The sequence below is a fragment of the Fukomys damarensis genome, unplaced genomic scaffold, assembly GCF_012274545.1.
Source record: "Fukomys damarensis isolate Sample0158 unplaced genomic scaffold, DMR_v1.0_HiC HiC_scaffold_9, whole genome shotgun sequence".
In the NCBI taxonomy this organism is placed as follows: Eukaryota; Metazoa; Chordata; class Mammalia; order Rodentia; family Bathyergidae; genus Fukomys; species Fukomys damarensis.
This window is the reverse complement of record NW_022900921.1, coordinates 39036700-39048191: the sequence shown is the minus strand read 5'-3', so window position 1 is coordinate 39048191 and position 11492 is coordinate 39036700. Positions and strand designations below refer to the sequence as shown.

General features: G+C 35.1%; 1 pseudogene; it reads right to left on the bottom strand.

Annotated features, from left to right (window-relative positions):
* LOC104872045 overlaps positions 1 to 8009 on the bottom strand; it is a 26525-nt pseudogene extending 18516 nt beyond the window's left edge.
* Positions 8010 to 11492: the final 3483 nt, after the last annotated feature.

The window sequence follows — 11492 nt, the reverse complement described above, 5'->3', positions numbered from 1 at the left end:
ACTGCAATCTTATCTTCTATATCTGAGAGCCTACCTTCACATTCTTTTATTCTGTTGCATACACTTTCAATAGAGTGTTTAATCTCCTGGATATCTGTTTGAATCTGTTTTATGGATTCCATTTCTTTCCTATGTTGGGAGTTTATTTTTTCCATTTCTTTCTTATTCTGGGCCTTCATGGCTTCTATCATGGTCCTGAGCTCATCTATTTTTTTGTCACTTTCTGCTCTAGAGTCTCGAATCACGACTTCCATTTTGCTCACTATCTCTATGGTTATCTGGGAAATTATTTCTGTTTTGAATTTTTCTAGAGCCTGATTGATCTGTTTTGTTACTTCCTGTGTTTTGAGTTCAGGTTGTCCTGGTGGTTCACTATCGGCCTTTTCATCCTCATTTGCCCTACTGTTTGCCATTGGTGAACTGGAAGTCTGTCCTTGTGTCTTGCTTAAGTGTTTTCTCATTTTTATTTTTGTTGTCGGACTGTCCTTGGTTTAATCTCTGGATTATCACCCAAATCTTCCTGATATAGTTGCACCCTAGCTTCTGTGTCTCTAACGACCCACAGACATTCTCATCTTCATAACATCAAAGAAAACAGCTCATCAAATCAACGGCAATGCTTTACCCCAACTGAAACAATCAGCAACACATTAAGATCAAGCACAACTTGGACACTGACCACCTGTGGTAGTCACTAGTCTATCTCCCTTAAATCATTTGAATTAAATTGAAATCAAGAATCTGGCCTGTCCTTCAGGCTGTGTGTCATAGGAGAGCATCAGACCGGGGAAATCCTTTGGTATTCTAACACTAACCACATTGTAAATGCAGTTCATATGTGGAGGCCCCCAAAAAGTTGAGCTGCAATGGAAGAATTCAAAAAATTTGAAAAGAATTATCTCCCCTGATTTGGATTATAGAAGTGGAGAAATAAGAAAAATCTTGTATGTTTGGAAGCAGCCTGAAATTTTGGCCTTTTCTGGGTGTCTTGTTATTTAGGGAGTTCAGGTATCCATTGTAGCTGGTAGGTCAATGGCTTTCAGAATGGGGATGTGTCTGGAGATTTTTTTATTACAGAGGGGAGTGGATTTTGCTGCTGTCTTGTGACTTCAGGCCACAAATGATGCTAAATAGCATACAATGAATAAAATATCTTCCATTACAAATAAATAATTTTATGGTACATTGATAGGACTGATTAGATATTTTTGATTTGATATTCAACTTGATCTCAGGCCATATTTTCTTTGCCACAGGTACAGTGGATGGGTCTTATCCTTTCATCCCACTTGTTAATCACAAATGAAAATTATTTTTACAAGTTCCATCTTTTAGTCATTATTTGGTCTTTGTGGATTTCAGATAATTCTCCATCAGGAAACTATGACTAGTTCCCCAGTAAGACATAATGCTACTGTAACATAAAGCATAGAACTTTCTATATGAAATTTTAAAGGGTCTTTCAATTTCTCATATCAGAATTCCTAAGCTATGATGTAGTAATATAATATCCTATGTGTGTTTTCATAGCTTCTGTGGTGTTACAGGCTGTGTAGAATAACTACAATAAATTTGTCCCTAGAGTTCATCCAAAACACCACCATATTCACCATAAATAATTTAATGAAATTAATAATTTAACATTTATATTAAATATTAAGGGAACTACACTATTTGAAAGGGAGAGGTACTTATAAATGATTAGAAATTGACTATAGATATAATTAGATTAGTCTATAGTGCTGTGAGAGGATCAAGAGTTTGTTCTGAAATGGTAAACAATATATGTGAATCACTAGGCCCAGAGCACCTTGTGACAATCTTCAACTGGAATGGTGAGGGAACCAGAGTACACTGTTTTCTATGCACTGGTCTTATGAAAATAAGTTTCATGGTATCCATGTTTTCCAATGAGCAATAATTCTTATGTTTTGAATCCATATACAATATCTTTGAATCATCTTTTTCTTCTTTAATAGGGATAGAAAGAAAATAAGGACTCTTCTGGCTCAAATTCAAAGACTTAATTCAAAGATATTTAGGTCATAGTTTAATAAAATTGGTGTAAAGCAAATGAATAAACTGTATAGAGAGCACATCCTTAAGTCCAGTGACTCAAAGTACATTGAACCAAAGAGGAAGAGCCATAACCATCTCCTCTTGGAGCTTCCTGAACTGCTCTTTAGTGTGTTTCCTCCAGCTTCTCAGAAAAGCTCTAGAAGAGGTAGTGTTGGCCACAAGCTGAACAGCAGTGGAAAGCAGGTGACATATGTATAAATTGAATTAGGGCTTTTGGAGGGTTTTACTGCTTACCATGGTGCTTAACTTGGAAAGTGGTTTTGAAATGCAGAGTTGCTGGAGTCACACTGAAATATGGTCATACAAAGAAAATCTGTGAAGAACAGTCATAGAGAAAACCCTAAAGGGTTGAGGCTTTGGGGAGTTCATTTTGTTCAGACATCCATTATTAATTTATTAACTTTTTGATGTAGGTACAAAAATACATGACCTACATAACTTAAAAATAAAAGGTTTATTTTACGCCATGATTTCAGAGATTGACGTTGGTTGTAATTTGACTAAAAATATAGTGGAAAAGAAAGAAAGAAAGAAAGATGACTGCTATATGTAAACCAGGAAGCACAGAACAAAACAGGTGCCAGAGAGGAAAGAGGAGGGAGAAGATGAGGTTTCTTATGTTACACTTCCATGACTCAACAAGACACACCAGCAATGTGCTTTACTCATATTCTATGCACATTTCATACCAAACAAGGTGTTAATCAAGAGAGTCATATGATTCAAGGTAACATTTTCCTTCTAGCAATATTAACTGATGGAGAGTTTCATCTTTTGAAGAGGGAACTACAGGGCACAGAGAACTTAAATTCTGAAGTCTTGGGTTTTCATGTCTCAATACCAAGAATTGTATTCATTCAATAATTGTATGCCTTACTGACATGTATTTTTTTTAGCTTAAAATTAAGGGATACAGTATGAGTTACTCTTATTCATGAAAGCAACTTCTTTATTCCTAATTTCTCACCTCTCAAGACAGCAGGGACTCCTTCTCTTCTGGTATGTCCTGGCCTTGCCTGGACTCAGGATGTTCTCTTATAATGACTTCTCCATGGTAAATGAACTCTGAAACTTTCTTAGCACACATATGACCCCACACAAGAAGAGTCCACTGAGTTTAGTAAGAGCTTTGAGTAGCCAGGCATGGTGGTGCATCCCTCTAAGCACAGCACTGGGAAGTCAGATGCAAGAAAAGTACAGAGTGTTAAAGACCAGCCTGAGCTACGTAGTGAGTTCAAGAAGAGACTAAATTACGTATTTAAAATAACAATGATAAGATATTAAATTATGCATATTTATATATTTATAAAATAACTTGTATTACCATTGAAGTGATATTGCATTCTTAAAGAATAAATTGAGATTATTTGTGTGTGTGTGTGTGTGTGTGTGTGTGTGTATAGCAAATTCTAGGTCAACCACTAAAAAAAATGCATAAAAATATAAATTACGGAGAGACACCAAATTATAAAATTCCCAATGGTTACACCTTGAAAACCATAATTTTATATGAAATAAATCAGACACATGTTTAAATACTGTATTGTTTCTCTTTTTTGAGAAACCAAAGCCTAAATAAGGGACAAAATAGATGATAGATATTGGGAATAGGAAGAAAATGTTCATATTAGAAGGGGAACAAGGTAGGTGAAGAAGGGAAAAGTAAAAAAGAAAATGGAAGGAAAAAATGAAAAAATGGAACCAAAGCTTTTGTAAATAGGGAGGAGTTGAAAGATGGGTAAGGGGAGGGAGATAATTTAGATGTGTTATATACAGGTACAAATTTCCTGTGATGAATCTGATTAACATGTATGACAACTATGTACTAATTAAAAATAAAGTTTAAAAAAATACAAAAGACAAAAAAATGGAAAACAAAAATAGAAGCACAAACAAGGCCTGGAGTGTGGGAAGCCCTGAGTAATGCCAAATGCTAAAGAAACAGACAAAAGTACTAGAATTCCTGGTTAATGTAAGAAAATGATAAAATGTATGCAATTTGAAAAAGGAATAAAGCTTCACAGACGACATGTTCATCTATGTAACAAAATTTTTAATTACAAAAAAAAAAAAATCCTTGAACTAGTAAGTGGTTAGAGCAGGCTTGGAAGATATAAAGTTAATATATAAACCAACTACATTTCAATATACCAGTAATGAACAAATGGACTTTGAAACTAATAACAGAGCCATTTACATTTGCACCTTCAAAATATAAGGAACACCTAAATAAAATATAACAAAATACATGCACAATCTAAATAAGGGAAATTACAAAACTTTTATGAAGGAAATACAAGAAAAAAACAAATAAATGAAGAGTTATTCTATGATCATGCATATACTCTCAAAAGGGCTGAACTTTCAGTTCTTTCCAAGTTGACCAACAAATTCAATGCATTTTAAAGTTAATTCTCATTAAATTATTTTGTGGCTATTCACAAACTGATTCTGAAGTTTATATGTAGAGGCAAAAGATTAAGAATAATCAATTCAATTATTGCAAGAGAAGAACAAAGCCAGAGGGCTAACACTGACTTCAGACTTTAAAAATCTACAATAATCAAATAATATTATAAGAAATTTATATCATATATCATATATCAATTAAATTTATATCATATATCAATGAAATAGAATAGACCACCCTGAAAGAGGCAACGTACAGTGATCATTGACAAGGCACAAAGCTAATAAAATGAAAGTAAAAGTCTTTTAAACAAATAGTATCAGAGCAACTGCATATTCATATTCTGCAAAAAAATCTAGATATACTCTTTACATTCTCAATAGACAAGAAGTCAGAATGGCTCACAACATAATTTAAAACTACAAAACTCCTAGAAGATAATATTGGAGAAAACCTAGGTGACCTTGACTATGGCACTAACTCTTCAGATCAATCATCAAAGGCATAACCCATGAAAAAAATAATTGATAAGCTAGATTTCATTAAAATTGAAACATCTGCTCTATAAAAGAGTTTCAAAAGAAAAGAAAGCAAACCACAGGCTAGAAGGAAATATTTTCAAAACACACATGAAAAAGAAATAGTATTCAAAGTCTATAAAGAACTTTTAAAAAACTCTACAATAAGAAAATTAACAATGTAATTTAAAAATGGGTCAAAAACCTGAACAGATGTTTCACCAAAGAAAATAGCATTTAAAATCGCTACACATAATATAACATAAGGAGAAATGAAAATTCACAAATAATTAAATATCATTGCAAACTTATTGTAATGGTAAAAATAGAGAATGCTGACAATATCAAATGCTGTCAAGGATGGGGAGAAACTAGAACTCTGATTCCTTCCTGGTGAGAATGCAAAATACTATAACTACTGTGGAAGACAGTATGACAACTTCTTACCAGACTAACTATGCTTTCTTTTCTGTTTTTTGTTTTGCTTATTTTTTTTGGTTTTGTATTGTTTTATGTTTTATTTGTGTACAGAGTTTTGAACCTAAGGCCTTTGTAGTGAGCTACATTCCTACACTTTTTTATTTTTTATTTTGAAACAAGGTAAGCCACTCTGCCTGAGCCCTCCAGAGTACTGGGATAAACTAAAGAGATCATTTCTGGGTCAAGTGCTAAGTTAGCTTTAAAATTATGTCAGTGGAGAGATTTATTACTTTCTCTATTCTTAAGAATTAGTATTATATGAAAATTAGTATAGGAAACAGGATAAATTAGACCTGAAGAAAAGCCAGGAATAGAAATGTTCTTCCCATGAGGGGAGCTCATTGTGAGACCTTCCATGCTCCATAGGCCATTCCTCAATTCTGTTCTTGGAAACAAATTGTAAGAGAATCTAAGACTGACTCCGTGGAGCTGATTAAGAGAGAGCTTTTTCTTTAAGTGGCTTCCTAAAGATATCTATGAAAAATCCAACCAGAGTGAAGTGAGATAAGTATGGCTTTTGTATAGCCATGAAAAATAGACTCTGATCAAAAGAATAACCAGAGAAGTATCTTTGTTTAAATCATAATGAAAAACCATATCCATATGAAGGCTTCTGGTTGAAATAAGCTTAAATTTTAAAGGGGTAAGGAGGTTAAAGGGAACTTTTATTCAAAACAGAAGTAAAAATATAACTTATCAAAATTTAAAAAGAATGAACAGTGCTTTTCTCCTCCTCATTTACTCTGAGCAGTCCCCCAGTTTTCTGGCAGAATAATCAAACCATCAGGAATTTATGAGGCACAATGATTATCGGAACTCATCCCTTTGTATACTGTATATGCAAACCAAAGATTCTTATTCTATGACTGTTGAAAGTATTTTGTAAAGGGTTCTTTCATTCAATTCAGAGGGAAATCTTGAATTGGCAAAGTGCTACTCTGCCTTAATTCCTGAACCCAGCAGATGATACTGAATAATGGTGGATACCGACGTTGACACAGCCAGCTGCTGGTTACTGTTGCTGTCAGCTGCCACCATTCCAGATTCCACTAGATACAACAGGTTGATTCTTCTGGACATTGAGCTCTCTCACTGATGGCCACCACCATTCAACACCCACTTTTTCTGGATGCTGTGGATTTGCTGTTGTCTGTCACTGAACATTTCTGCTGGAGCTCTTTAAGGCTACCAGCCCCTAGTGTTTATTGCTCTTTCTTTTGAAATGGCTGTTATGTTGACACTACTCAGGATAAAATTCCTAAATAAATTTAGAGGACCTTTTCAGCCCATACTAGTAGAGAAATAAATAAATCACAAGCAAATTTACAGGGCCAATAGAGTGGGTCTATTTTAACAGGGTCCATGTGGCAATACAGTGGATTCAGAACACTAGAAGAAGCCCCGGAGACTAACCCAAAAACTATGAAGAGAGCACTGCTCATCTAGCACCCACAGGGCTATGATTGGTCCAAGTGCAGGCCTGTAATTTGTTCAAGTGGGTTCAGTGCTTCAAAACAGCTGCAGCTGTCATGGTGGCAATTCAGTGAGGGCTGGGGGTTGTGAGCTGCTCGGTTGACAGTTGTAGCATCTTTGGAGAAAAGTAGTGGGAGTAAAATCAAAGTAGCAGAGGACTAGCAGTGTTCATCACAGGACTTTAGGGATTGGTGTGCTTAGGGATGGTATCAGTAGGCTTAAATTCCTCTTACCCTGATCTTGGATACCTTGGGGAGCACCCCATCCTTCTTGAAAGAGGCAGCTCTGGCTCTGAAATGGTGGAAACAAGGGAGGAGCACCAAGGCCGGCAGCTGAACTGCACCTCTGTGGAAACAGTCTGCAAGGCAGTGGTTGATAACAATCAGTGAGGACACTGAGTCAAGCCGTCTCAGTCCCCTGGAGCTATGTGTTTGTGGGGGGGAGCAAATAAAATCAGGGAGAGGGGCATAAAAGGCATTGATCAAAATTGGCCCTACTCTGGCCAGCACAGGAAAAGGGAGGGGTCAGGTGCTTCTCATCTGTTTTATCTTGAGACAAAGAGATAAGGTTTCTGAATCACAAACATTTAAATATTTACTTGACTGTCCCCTTTTTCTGAACTTTAAAATAGCAAACAGCACACATTCATTCTACATCATTTTAAACTACAGATCAAACAGCTACTATTTTGAAACTCCCAGTTACAGAAGTGTAGCAGACCTTTCTGCCTGGTACTAGTAGACCCTGGTTAATTACAACCCAGTTTCAGCACCCTTTGTTCTCTCCCAGCAAGACAAGAAGTGCCTTTCCCCTTTATATCTGTTTGTAAATCAGCTATCACCACCTCCATATTAGATATTCCTGTCTGCATATCAGCCATCACCAGATGCTTCCAAATGCCTTACACTGTGCTGCTTGATATCCTCAAAGCATACCTTTCTTACCTTCTCACACTCATAGTCAATAACTGAGTGCCCTCGGCACCCCTTGTCTTTGCTGACCAGAGTAGCACTGATCGGCCCCAAGACCCAGTTCTCCCTAAGTCTCATGTCCTCCTTTACTTTTAGTCTCACAGGAAGGAGACTAGATTTACTGAAAAAGTCTATGGTAATGTCCCAATTCCCATTCCTTATATTTGGTGCTTAAAATTTTTTTTCAAGTTATAAATTTTAGCTAATTGACAAATGTACCTTTTGTCTCCAATTTAAATTGATATTTAAGTAGTGCATTTAACTATGAGGTAAATCTGCTCTTTAATGTTTCATTGATAATAGTTAAATTAACATTCATTCAATTTTAAAATGTTACAGCCAGGCTTTCAATTTCAAGAGACTACAACCAAATTTATTATGCCAGCATGACTCCACCTACAGACTGGACCGAAATAGTTAAAAATTAAAAATTTAGATCTGTGCTGATAGAAGTTTTATTAAAAAAATCAAATTATGAGCTCTAGCCAATTACTAAATATTCTTTTGGTTTCTAAATGTTCAATTGGTGTATTTAGAACAGTTTTTGTATATTACAGATTCTTAATTTGTAATTATAGGGTTTACTTGCTCTTTCCTCTACTTTCTGCTTACAGACTTCTGATAGTAACTATAACACAAAGTTGTGCTATTACCAGCTTGTTTTGGAAGGTTTATAGTCATATGGACAAAAAATATTAAGAAGGTTTTAAATTCAAGAGACATACTTTTGATAGAAATGGATTTTTTATCATTTTGTCTTGTTATAAAGACAAGATAAAGCATGACAACACTAGCCAACATATGGTGAACAAAAGTGATTCATCAAATAAATTTGTGTGTTTTCATGTTGGTTTCAATTGTGTTATATATTTATAATAAATGAAAATAATAAGAAGGGCCCAACTTTAACATTGTTTTTACATTTACAAGTTTAAAGTGCTTTTATTCCTTCTGATTCTGATTATGAGAGATTTGTGTTGGTTAAAGATAATGATCTTCTAACTATATTATATTCCAAATGCTTGATATCCAGGTAAAATTATAATACTTAAATTCACTATTCCTGTTACAATGCCAATCTCATGGATCTCTTCTGAGTGTTGAGCAGCTAAAGTTTAGAGACAAACACTAAAAAGGTAATTAGCATAAGATGACAGCCAATATTTTTGGCCTGGTCCCTAAAGTTAACAAAAGATCCAGGACATAAGGGAATCTTTTCTACAAAATCCTACAAATTTGGAAAGTCACCCAACTTCCTGAACAGGGAAATTACTGTATACCAACTCAACAACACAGTGTGCCAAAAGAATGTCACGTGTAGGGGAAAATCTCCCATGCTTTCAGAGGAAATAATGTGCTTAAGCCAGGCCATGATCCATCCTCAGGAATGACATGGACAGGAGCTGAGAGTCTCTATGTATAGCTCCAAGATAATGCCTGAGGAAACAATTTATCCTGATAGATAGCAAGAGGCTAATTTTATTTAATATAAATCTAACCATAACTTGGTTTTGAACACCCAGTAGAAAATTATAAAGATAAGTAAAAATATGTAAAATCAAGACCATAGAAATAAAGCTAGATTTAAAAGGAGGCTTCAACTGCTGACCCCTTCTGACAATTTCTAGATATACTGGTGGATAACCAGTTACGGATCATTAGATAAAACCATGGTAAAAGCTATATGACTTCAACAAAAGTTTTAAAATTTTTTAGCTAAAATTGTTTTTTAAATCATAAATCCTTAGTCTTTAGAGCTAAAATATTTAAATTATGATAAAATATCAGACTTATAGATAATCTCCCTTAGTGGAGGTCTGAATCAACAAGTTATATTTGCTACTTTCATCCCTTAAAAGTTTCTGAACATGGCTTTCCCTAAACTGCCTTTTTATTTTAGTGCTTCTACTTTGACTGTACATGCTCTAACTTAGTAAAATATTTTGTTTATTCTTGCCTATGGTCTGCCAATAATATAGTAGACCATTGTTTTACCAAAACCCATCGGATGAACCTTATAGAGTTTATAATAATTACATCATGATTTTTATTTAAAGCCTGTTAAATTAGCTCCCTAGAAGGGAGCCCTAACTGCATTCTTCCCTACACTGACATTTCTCAGCTTGAAGCATTTAGATAAAACCTGCACCCCTCCTCCCCTACCCATAGTTGTGGATAACTCTTTAAATAATAACATATTATAGATGGTTAAATCAGTAAAACACATTATAGGTCCTTATAATCCATAGGGACAAGCTATTGTTGGGCATATTCACTTTTCCCTAAGCTCACACTTACATTAAAACGGGGTACAGCTACCTCTGCAAGTTTGATTAGATTTTGTCACTTTCTCTTGTTGCCTTCATTTAAAATAATTTTTTTAAAAATCCATGGTGGAAAGTAAATATACTCCATTAAAATGCCATTGATACTGATAAATCTAAAAACATGTCCTAGACACACATGTTGTTAAAGGATGTCCTATCTGAAAGGTAAAATGGTTCAATACAATGAATAACACAGAGCCAAAATATGCTTCAATTCCAAAAGAGAGCAAACTCAGACCTGCAAATATCACCCTACCTGACACACTGCCTGCCACTGAAACTAAAAACAGACCATAGTTTTAGTACAAAAGTCTATGGTTAAAGGGAATGGGAAAGGAGACATTACAGAACCCCTGCAGTGGGGCTTCATCTCCTGTGAGGCACTACAACACAAATCTGATAAGAATAAAGGCAAGTACAAGGACCTGAGTTTGATCCCTGGTTAAAAAAAAAAAAAAAAAAGCAAAAAAAAGAAAAGAAAAGAAATGAGACTTAAAGAAGCTGGGTTTTGGGTTTGATCAGTGCTACTCTTAGCAGCAAAGACAAAAGCACCCCAAACTTGCTATTATTTAATTGGGTTGTAGAAATTATCAGATGACTCAGAGGGTGGCAGTGATCCCTTAATGATGAAGATTTTATGCTGATAAGGGCCTTATAATCAGAGCAAGTATCAGGTGACTCAGAGGGTGTTGCTAAACCTAAGGTGATGAGGATCTTAGGTCCATGAGGAGTTTATGTTGATTAGAATGGCAAGATGAGCAAAACCATTCTTACAATAGTAGATGGGATAGGTTAAACTGATAAGGTGTTTGTCCCTCCCTAGGAGAAACCTTTCTGCTTGGTTTGCAAAGATCCAAGATATCTTCAGCAGATGTAATATTGCTCTTGAGAATCACATCATCTTGGGACTAGTGAGGGCTCAGACAGCCCTAATCACAATTTAATAGTGAAATGATTTTTCCCAAAATTATGTGGAATGATTCCCAACATAGAGTAATGTCCCCATTCTTATTCCCTATATAGATGGAGCTATTGATAATTTTGGTATAGTCAAATATACACTGACATGTCAGAGATATGAGTGCATATGTGCAAGTGTATATTCTTGTATGTGTGACTATATTTTCTCCTGCAATAAAAGAACAAGATTTCCTAAAAGTTTTATCCAAATTTCTATATAGCATTTCTATAGATACCTTTCCAAGCAAACATATGAGAAGTGATTCAGCAAGAA